At 40.2% G+C, this 11404-nt stretch overlaps 2 non-coding genes across 2 annotated transcripts; one reads left to right on the top strand and one right to left on the bottom strand.

The window, feature by feature from the left end:
* Positions 1-2327: 2327 nt before the first annotated feature.
* LOC112774242 (small nucleolar RNA R71) lies at positions 2328-2435 on the top strand. The gene has a single exon (XR_003188739.1). It is a non-coding gene; the product is annotated as a small nucleolar RNA R71 (small nucleolar RNA).
* Positions 2436-6883: 4448 nt separating this feature from the next.
* Positions 6884-6990, bottom strand: LOC112773734 (small nucleolar RNA R71). Its single transcript, XR_003188269.1, has one exon. It is a non-coding gene; the product is annotated as a small nucleolar RNA R71 (small nucleolar RNA).
* Positions 6991-11404: the final 4414 nt, after the last annotated feature.

Raw genomic sequence — 11404 nt, 5'->3', positions numbered from 1 at the left:
GAAGAAGAAGAAGATATCGAGGAGATAGAGGGATGTGTGTATGGATGTGAGTGGTGAATGGAAAACAGAAGGGATGACCATGAATGGAGAGAGAGAGGGTGAGGTGGGTGGGGATCCTGTGGGGTCCACAGATCCTGAGATGATCCTGTGGGGTCCACAGATCCTGAGGTGTTCAAGGAATTACAACCTTGCACCAAATTAGGCATGTAAAATGCCCTTGCACACAACTCTGGGCATTCAGTGCCAGGTTGCTGCCCATTTTGGGCGTTCAACGCCCATTTGTTGCCCATTTCTGGCGTTGAATGCCAGAACCATGCTTGTTCTGGGCGTTCAGCGCCAGCTCTTCTCCAGGGTGCAATTCTGGCGTTCAGTGCCCAGATGCTGCCCATTTTGGGCGTTCAGCGCCCAGATACTGCCCATTTTGGGCGTTCAGCGCCAGAACCATGCTCTGTTCTGGCGTTGAACGCCAGACAGGTGCTTCCTCCAGGGTGTCATTTTTCTTCCACTGTTTTTGATTCTGTTTCTAAATTTTTCGTTTATTTTGTGACTCCACATGATCATGAACCTAAGAAAACATGAAAAACAAAAATAAAATTAGATAAATAAACATTGGGTTGCCTCCCAACAAGCGCTTCTTTAATGTCAATAGCTTGACAGTGGGCTCTCGTGGAGCCTCACAGATGTGCAGAGCTTTGTTGAGACCTCCCAACACCAAACTTAGAGTTTGGATATGGGGGTTTGACACCAAACTTAGAGTTTGACTGTGGGGGCTTTGGTTGACTCTGCTTTGAGAGAAGCTTTTTCTGCTTCCTCTCCATGGATGTAGAAAGAGATCCTTGAGTTGTAAACACAAGGTTGTCCTTATTTAATTGGAGGATCAATTCTCCTCTGTCCACATCAATCACAGCTCTTGCTGTGGCTAGGAAAGGTCTTCCTAGGATGATGGATTCATCCTCTTCCTTTCCAGTATCCAGGACTATGAAATTAGCAGGGATGTAAAGGCCTTAAACCTTTACTAACACGTCCTCTACTTGTCCATAAGCCTGTTTTCTTGAATTGTCTGCCATCTCTAATGAGATTTTAGCAGCTTGCACCCCATAGATTCCCAGTTTCTCTATTACAGAGAGGGGCATGAGGTTTATTCCTGAACCAAGGTCACACAGAGCCTTAAAGATCATGGTGCCTATGGTACAAGGTATTATGAACTTTCCAGGATCCTGTCTCTTCTGAGGCAATGTCAGTTGATCCAGATCACTTAGTTCATTGGTAAACAAGGGAGGTTCATCTTCCCAAATTTCAATACCAAATAATTTGGCATTTAGCTTCATGATTGCACCAAGGAACTTGGCAGCTTGCTCTTCAGTAACATCCTCATTCTCTTCAGAAGAGGAATACTCATCAGAGCTCATGAATGGCATAAGGAGGTTCAATGGAATCTCTATGGTCTCTAGATTAGTCTCAGATTCCTTAGGTTCCTCAGAGGGAAGCTCCTTATTGATCACTGGACGTCCCAGGAGGTCTTCCTCCTTGGGATTCACGTCCTTCTCCTCTCTTGTGGGTTCGGCAATGGTAATTAATTCAATGGCCTTGCACTCTCCTTTTGGATTCTCTTCTGTATTGCTTGGGAGAGTACTAGGAGGGATTTCAGTGATCCTTTTACTCAGCTGGCCCACTTGTGCTTCCAAATTTCTAATGGAAGACCTTGTTTCATTCATGAAACTCACAGTGGCCTTAGATAGATCAGAGACTAAATTTGCTAAGCTAGATAGATTCTGCTCAGAATTCTCTGTCTGTTGCTGAGTGGATGATGGAAAAGGCTTGCTATTGCTAAACCTGTTTCTTCCACCATTATTAAAGCCTTGTTGAGGCTTTTGATCCTTCCATGAGTGATTTGGGTGATTTCTCCATGATGGATTGTAGGTGTTTCCATATGGTTCACCCATGTATTTTAACTCTACTATTGCAGGGTTCTCAGGATCATAAGCTTCTTCCTCAGAAGATGCCTCTTGAGTACTGTTGGATGCAGCTTGCATTCCATTCAGACTCTGAGAAATCATATTGACTTGCTAAGTCAATATTTTATTCTGAGCCAATATGGCATTCAGAGTATCAATTTTAAGAACTCCCTTCTTCATAGGCGTCCCATTACTCACAGGATTCCTCTCCGAAGTGTACACAAACTGGTTATTAGCAACCATGTCAATGAGTTCTTGAGCTTCTGCGGGCGTTTTCTTTAGGTGAATGGATCCACCTGCAGAAGTATCCAATGACATCTTTGATAGCTCAGATAAACCATCATAGAATATATCCAGGATGGTCCATTCTGAAAGCATGTCAGAAGGACACTTTTTGGTCAGCTGCTTGTATCTTTCCCAAGCTTCATAGAGGGATTCACCTTCTTTTTGTCTGAAGGTTTGAACATCAGCTCTAAGCTTGCTCAGCTTTTGAGGAGGAAAGAACTTGGCTAAGAAACCCGTGACCAGCTTATCCCAAGAGTTCAGGCTGTCTTTGGGTTGAGAGTCCAACCATATTCTAGCTCTGTCTCTTACAGCAAAAGGGAAAAGCATGAGCCTGTAGACTTCAGGATCTACTCTATTAGTCTTAACAGTATCACAGATCTGCAAGAATTCAGTTAAGAAATGAAAAGGATCTTCAGATGGAAGTCCATGAAACTTGCAGTTCTGCTGCATCAGAGAAACTAGCTGAGGTTTCAGCTCAAAATTGTTTGCTCCAATGGTAGGAATGGAGATGCTTCTTCCATGTAAATTGGAATTAGGTGCAGTAAAGTCACCAAGCATTCTCCTTGCATTATTGTTGTTGGGTTCGGCTGCCATCTCCTTTACTTGTTCGAAATTTTCAATAAGGTTGTCTCTGGATTGTTGTAATTTAGCTTCTCTTAGTTTTCTCTTCAGAGTCCTTTCAGGTTCTGGATCAGCTTCAACAAGAATGCCTTTTTCTTTGTCCCTGCTCATAAGAAAGAGAAGAGAACAAAAAAAGAAGAGGAATCCTCTATGTCACAGTAACGAGGTTCCTTATTGTTAGTAGAAGAAGAAAAAGAATAGGGGTGAAGAAGAATGAAGAATCCAAACACAAAGGTAAGGATAGGAGTGGTGATTTGAGATGAGGAGATGTTAGTAGATGAATAAATAAATAGAATAAGATGAGAGAGGGAGAATTTCGAAAATAATTTTTAAAAAAGAGTTAGTGATTTTCGAAAATGGTTTTTGAAAAAAATTAGAAATTTTTGAAGATTAAAATCAAAAATTAAAATAATTAGTTAATTAAAAAGAAATTTTGAAAAATAGGGGAGATATTTTTGAAAATTAGAGAGAGAGAGAGTTAGTTAGGTAGTTTTGAAAAAGATGAGAAACAAACAAAGAGTTAGTTAGTTAGTTGAAACAAATTTTGAAAAGATAGGAAGTTAGGAGGTTAGAAAAGATATTTTGAAATCAAATTTTTGAAAGAGATAAGATAAGAAGATATTTTTGAAAAGATATGATTGAAATTAGTTTTTGAAAAAGATTTGATTTAAAATCACAATTAATGACTTGATTCATAAGAAATCACAAGATATGATTCTAGAACTTAAAGCTTGAATCTTTCTTAACAAGTAACAAACTTGAAATTTTTGAATCAAAACATTAATTGGTGATGTTATTTTCGAAAATTATGTGATAAAGATAAGAAAAAGATTTTTGAAAAATATTTTTAAAATTTTCGAAAATAACTAAGAAAAATGAAAAAGATTTGATTTTTGAAAAAGATTTTGAAAAAGATAAGATTTTTAAATTGAAAATTTTATTTGACTCATAAGAAACAACTAGATTTTAAAATTTTTTGAAAAAGTCAACTCAAATTTTCAAATTTTATGAGAGGAAAAAGGGAAAGATATTTTTTTTTATTTTTGAATTTTTAATGATGAGAGAGAAAAACATGAAAATGATGCAATGAATGAAAAATTTTTTGATCAAAGTATGTGATGAATGCAAGAACACTATGAATGTCAAGATGAACACCAAGAATACTTTGAAGATCATGATGAACATCAAGAACATATTTTTTAAAATTTTTATATGCAAAGAAAACATGCAAGACACCAAACTTAGAAATTTTTCATGTATAGACACTATGAATGCAAAAATGCACATGAAAAACAAGAAAAGACACAAAACAAGAAAACATCAAGATCAAACAAGAAGACTTACTAAGAACAACTTGAAGATCATGAAGAACACTATGAATGCATGAATTTTTCGAAGAATGCAAGATGAATATGCAATTGACACCAAACTTTCAACTTGACTCAAGACTCAAACAAGAAACACAAAGTATTTTTGATTTTTATGATTTTATAAATTTTTTTTTGTATTTTCTTTTAATTTTTTCGAAAATCATTTTGAAAAAAGAAAAATAAGGATTCCAAAATTTTTAATATGAATTCCAGGAATCTTATGCTCTTTAGTCTAAAGCTCCAATCAAAGGGTCAGGCATGGCTTAATAGCCAGCCAAGCCCTAGCATGTAAGTTACATCCATTGAGGTGATTAGTTGAAGACCAGTCCCAAAGCAGTTTGGGTATGGCTTTACAGCCAGATATGATTGAACATGTTTCATGAAACACTAGAATTCATTCTTAAAAATTCTGAAGAAAAATATTTTTTTGAAAACACATTTTTTCTTTTTTTTTTTTTTCGAAAACAAAGGAGAAATTTTTGAAAGATTTTTGAAAAGTTTTTGAAAAGAAAACAAAAAGAAAGTTACCTAATCTGAACAACAAGATGAACCGTCAGTTGTCCAAACTCAAACAATCCCCGGCAACGGCGCCAAAAACTTGGTGCACGAAATTGTGATCTCTGGTAATGGCTCCAAAGGCTTGGTGCTCTAATCTCAATTCATAATTTGTCACAACTTCGATACAACTAACCAGCAAGTGCACTGGGTCGTCCAAGTAATAAACCTTACGTGAGTAAGGGTCGATCCCACGGAGATTGTTGGTATGAAGCAAGCTATGGTCACCTTGTAAATCTCAGTCAGGCGGATATAAAATAGTTATGGAGTTTTCGAATTTAATATAATAAAATAAGGATAGAAATACTTATGTAAATCATTGGTGAGAATTTCAGATAAGCGCATAGAGATGCTTTCGTTCCTCTGAACCTCTGCTTTCCTGCTGTCTTCATCCAATCAGTCTTACTCCTTTCCATGGCTAGCTTTTTGTAAGCATGTCACCGGTGCCAATGGCTACTTTCAATCCTCTCGGGAAAATGGTCCAAATGCTCTGTCACAGCACGGCTAATCGTCTGGAGGCATCACCCTTGTCGATGGTTGCATCCTATTCCTCTTTGTGAAAATGGTCCGATGCGCTGTCACTGCATGGCTAATCATCTTGGAGGTTCTCGATCATACTGGAATAGAATTTACTATCCTTTTGCGTCTGTCACTACGCCCAGCACGTGTGAGTTTGAAGTTCGTCACAGTCATTCAATCCCAGAGTCCTACTCGGAATACCACGGACAAGGTTTAGACTTTCCGGACTCTCATGAATGCCGCCATCAATCTAGCCTATACCACGAAGATTCTGATTAAGAGATCTAAGAGATACTCATTCAATCTAAGGTAGAACGGAAGTGGTTGTCAGGCACGCGTTCATAGAGAATGATGATGATTGTCATGTTCATCACATTCAGGTTGAAGTGCGAATGAATATCTTAGAAGTGGAATAAGTTGAATTGAATAGAAAACAGTAGTACTTTGCATTAATCTTTGAGGAACAGCAGAGCTCCACACCTTAATCTATGGAGTGTAGAAACTCTACCGTTGAAAATACATAAGTGATAGTGGAGTTCATTGGTCTCGGCCCCAGAGGGGAACCGGAGTAACCAAGACTACGAATACAATGATAAAAAGTTCTATTTATAATAAACTAGTCACTAGGTTTAACAGAAGTAAGTAATTGATGCATAAATCCACTTCCGGGGCCCACTTGGTGTGTGCTTGGGCTGAGCTTGAAGTCTACACGTGGAGAGGTCATTCTTGGAGTTGAACGCCAGCTTTTGTGCCATTTTGGGCGTTGAACTCCACTTTGCAACTTGTTTCTGGCGCTGGACGCCAGAATTGGGTAGAGAGCTGGCGTTGAACGCCAGTTTTCATCGTCTAAACTCGGGCAAAGTATGGACTATTATATATTTCTGGAAAGCCCTGGATGTCTAATTTTCAACGCAATTGGAAGCGCGCCATTTCGAGTTCTGTAGCTCCAGAAAATCCATTTTGAGTGCAGGGAGGTCAGAATCCAACAGCATCAGCAGTCCTTCTTCAATCTCTGAATCTGATTTTTGCTCAAGTCCCTCAATTTCAGCCAGAAAATACCTGAAATCATAGAAAAACACACAAACTCATAGTAAAGTCCAGAAATGTGAATTTAACATAAAAACTAATGAAAACATCCCTAAAAGTAACTAGATCCTACTAAAAACATACTAAAAACAATGCCAAAAAGCGTATAAATTATCCGCTCATCAAAGAGTTTTGGGTTCTTACATCAAACCAAACCCAGGAAACTGTGGGAGTAGCATCCAAAGGCCAGCCATACATGTGAACAATTTTGAACTAAAGCCACAGCTCATCACCCTTGTTCAGAACAATTGTTCATTCAGAGGAAGTGTCCAAAAAGACCCCAATCAACATCTAACCACCTTCCTGAGGATATGCGATACTGTGAAGTCTAACGGTATTCATACTGACACCTATAGACTACTTCTGTTTCCCTTCTCGCTCAAGGACAAAGCATCTAAATGGTTGGAATCCTTTCCAAAGGAGAGTTTAGCAACCTGGGAAGATGTGGTGAACAAGTTCTTGGCAAGATTCTATCCTCCTCAACGGATCAACAGGTTGAGAGCTGAGGTACAAACATTCAGGCAGCAGGATGGTGAGACTCTATATGAAGCATGGGAGAGGTTTAAGGACCTGACAAGAAGATGCCCGCCAGATATGTTCAATGAATGGGTGCAGCAACACATTTTCTATGAAGGCCTCTCCTATGAATCAAAGAAGGCAGTAGACCACTCATCCAGGGGATCTCTGAACAAAAAGAAGACCATTAAGGAGGCCATAGATGTCATTGAGACTGTAGCAGAGAATGACTACTTCTATGCTTCTGAAAGAGGCAACACTAGAGGAGTGATGGAGCTAAACAATGTGGATGCACTGCTGGCCCAAAACAAGCTTATTACCAAGCAGCTGGCTGACCTCACCAAGAAGATGGAGAGGAACCAAGTAGCAGCAATCACCACCTCATCAACAACCCAAGAGGGGGTGAATGCAGAGGCAAAAGGTGAGCATGAACAAGCTAACTACATTGGAAACTCACCCAGGCAGACCCATGATCCATACTCCAAGACCTACAACCCTGGTTGGAGGAATCACCCAAACTTTGGGTGGGGAAATCAACAAGATCAAGGCCAAGATCAGAGACGTCACAACCCCAACAACCATGCAGCTCACCAACATTCCACACAGAGATCATATCAATACCACCCTAACAACACCTCTCCACATCCATACCAAAACCAAGATAACCCTTCTCATCCATCCAATCTCAACCCACCATTATCTGATGACGGACTCTCAAGGATTGAGACTCTACTTGAAGGCATATGCAAGGAGATTCAAGATAACAAGGTGTTCAAGGAGGAGTTGTGAGCCAATATCAAGAATCAGGGAGACACCATCAAGAGGCTGGAATTTCAAGTGGGATACCTCTCCGAGCAGATTCCCAAACCTACAAACAGCTTCCCAAGTGACACAGAGAAAAACCCGAGAGGTGAAGCAAAGAAAGTAAGATGGGAAGATTGCAAGATGGTCACTATAAGTGATAAGGAGACCGAGGACGAACCGAACAAACCATTAGAACAACCTGGAGATACATCAACAGAGAAACAGGAAGAGGAGCACCAAGCACCCAAAATTTCACAGAAGGAGCTGATAAGACTCTATGCACCTTTTCCCCAATTACTCAATGGTGGTGTAGAGAAGAGAATATACTCAAGGTTTCTTGACATATTTGCATCTCTCCATGTAAACATACCATTCATCAAGGCCCTCCAACAAATGCCCTCATACATTAAGTATTTGAAGGAGCTGCTAACCAGGAAAAGCTCACTCAAAGGAGGATAAACAAATGTGATGAATAAGGAGTGCAGTGCTCTCATTCAACCAGAGCTGCCTACAAAAAGGAAAGACCCAGGGAGTTTTCACATCCCCTGTGCCATAGGAGAAACAATGTTTGACAAAGGACTCTGTGATCTGGGAGCAAGCATCAACTTAATGCCTTTATCCCTTATGAAGAGGCTGTAAATCAATGAGCTGATGCCCACAGACGTAGTCATCAGGCTGGCTGACAAAACTCAAAAACAAGCAGTAGGAGTGGTTGAAAATGTGCTGGTGAAGGTTGGAAAATACTTCCTGTCCACAGACTTTGTCATATTGGACATGGAAGAGAGTCACCTCCACCCAATCATATTTGGAAGACCATTCCTAGCTACAGCCAGAGCACTTATAGATGTGGAGCAAGGGGAGTTAATTTTGAGGATCCATAATGAACAACCCACTTTCAATGTTTTCAAGCCCTCACAAGAAACAGATAAAGAGAACAAAGAACCAAGGAAAGATCACAGTGAGATACTGAAGGAAGAAAAAAGCATTGAAGCACAAGCTGTACACCCTAGAATTCCTTTGGGTGATGAACAAGAGAATCAGCAGCTATCACAGCTAAAGGAAACTCAAGTGGAGCCAAAACTACCAGAAGCATATGAGACCAGCAACAAAATCTCCCTAGGTAGAGACCACAAAGAGCAGGATAACAGCAAAAGAAACAAAGAAGAAAGTACCAAGGAGATGGAGGAATAAAAAGATCCCTACAGAAGATTTTTCTCCAGGAGATAAAGTGATCTCAGCTTACTTCCTAGATATCCCACCTCATCTCCCCACCATCCCATCTCAGTTACCTAAGGTTTTCAGTATCAACAAAGTTCTCTCCCTAGAACATGTGGAGATCATTGATGAAGCCAATGGATATAGGTTTACTGCAAGAGGGGAAGATCTGAAGCATTACCAACCACCATGACAAAGGCAGAATGTCAAGCTAGTGACGCTAAAGAAGTGCTTCATGGGAGGCAACCCATGTTTTACATGCTTTTAAAAGTAGTTAATAAAGCAAGGTTCAGGGATTTCAAATCAACTTGACATGCACTTGAATGAATCCTTTTGTGCAACATATAGTGAGGAACAAGTTTGGTGTTCAAGGCACACTAAGAGAACATAAATGTAAACCATATCATGTCACTCTTAGGGGCCTTGAACAAATCTTTTACACCACATGGCACCAAACTAAGTTTGGTGTTGCCAATATTGCATACATGGATGTTGAGTTAGTCAGTTGGTGTGCATTCATGAACATCACTTAGTAGTTAGAAACAAAAAAAAACTTTAAAAAGGAGTTATTCTTCTAATTTTGCCGCCACTTTCCACAAGTTTTTTTTAATCATATTTCTTTTATTTTGTAGGAGAATTGATGGGACAATTAAAGAGTTCGGCTACCACAAAAGGAGAGGACTATACACGTGTCTCCAGAGGGATTGCATTGGAAATTATTGCCATGCAACATTGGAAGGAGAACAAGCTTGGAAACTGAACCAACCCCATCATAAAGTTGATGATCCTTGTGCTCATTCCATGCAAAACCCCATCCGTCCATCACACAACCACCCCATCAATCCACACCTTTCATTTACTCATCATTTCCCTATATAAGTAATTCCTAGTCCATATTTCCCTTCACATTCCAGCAACCACTTCTTCAAACTTCTCACTCTCGAAGTACAATTCTCCAAGCCACACCCTATCCAAACCCAACCGAATTCCACCACTCATCACTAACCTCAACACCTTCACTTTTCAAAAGTCACTCATGGCATCATCAAGCTCTAAAAGAAGAAAGGGGAAGGAGCCTATGGAGCAATGCCCTTTTGATGAAAAGAAGTTCAGAACTTTTTATCATGCACTCCAATTTAGATGGATGGCTGATAAGGAGATCATATATGAGCTAGGCTTTCAAGTCAAGAAAACTGAGTGCCCCGAAATCACAGAGAAGGTAGAAAAGAGAAGATGGCAGCTCCTCATCGATCCGATCACCGCAAAAATAAATGCAACGCTCGTGAGAGAGTTCTACGCAAATGCGGTGAGGTATGATAAGAAAGAGGAGTCTTATATAAGCTTTGTGAGAGGAGTGACGGTGGATTTTACTCCCATGAGCATCATGAGAGTGCTGAAGCTACGAACTATACCATTTGAGGAAGAGAGTTATCAATCTCGAATCGATGGTAATCCTAATTATGACAAGATTGTGAAAGATATCTGCATACAAGGGGCAGACTGGATAAGAGATCCCAATGGAAAATCCAAATTTATTAAAAGAGGTGATCTCACCCCTGAAGCAAAGGGATGGTTCGAAATTGTAAGGAGATCCATCCTTCCTGCCGGAAACAATTCAGAGGTGAATCTTAAGAGAGCAACAATGGTGCAATGCATACTTAAAGGGGGAGAGATCAAAGTGCACGAGTTCATAGCCCAAGGCATTAGGAAGATGGCTGAGAAAAGTGATTCTGGAGGAAGGTTAGGCTATCCCAGCACCATTTTCTGCCTGTGTGACAAGGCCGGGGTAGTGTTCGAAGATGAAAACCCCGAATGGATAAAAGTTGGTATCCCAATTACTGTCCGGCGTATGCATGCTGTTACATCTCCCCTACCTCAACGAAGGATAAGAAAGAGGGTAGCCCAGCAAACTGTAGAAGGGCAAAACCCAGAGGAGCAAGCCGCAACCACCTTGAACATGCACCAATTACAAGAAGCCATTGATGGCTTATCTAGGCAATATTGGGAGAATCAAGAGGCACAGAAGGAGCTTCAATTACAGATGATGGGCCGTCAAGAGGAATCGCTCTCGAGATGGGTGAATCAACAAGGGGAGTGGCAGAAGCAAATGATGGAGCAGTAATTGGAGCAAGGAAAATAATGGGGTGAATCCTTCCACAGGATAGAACAAAGGCAAAATAAACAACAAGAATCTATCCAGAAGCTAATCAACATCCAAGCACATCAAGGTGCACACATACATGAGATGCATCGAAAACAAATAGAACAAGCAGAACTCTTTGACGAGCACAGGGCATTCTCTGACGGGGTTTACATGAGTGAAAGTGGAAATCATGTAAACATGCTAGCCAGGCTCGGATACTTAGTCGGACAGCTACCTATAGTACATTCGGGAATCACAAAATATGACGAAGTGAATGATGAGTTAGCACGAGAAGAAAGAGAAAGGGTGGAGAAGAGTCATGAATCAGTAAGGAA

Source organism: Arachis hypogaea, chromosome 18, assembly GCF_003086295.3.
Source record: "Arachis hypogaea cultivar Tifrunner chromosome 18, arahy.Tifrunner.gnm2.J5K5, whole genome shotgun sequence".
Lineage (NCBI taxonomy): Eukaryota > Viridiplantae > Streptophyta > Magnoliopsida > Fabales > Fabaceae > Arachis > Arachis hypogaea.
Note: the sequence above shows the minus strand (reverse complement) of the source record. Positions and strands in the feature narration are given on the sequence as shown.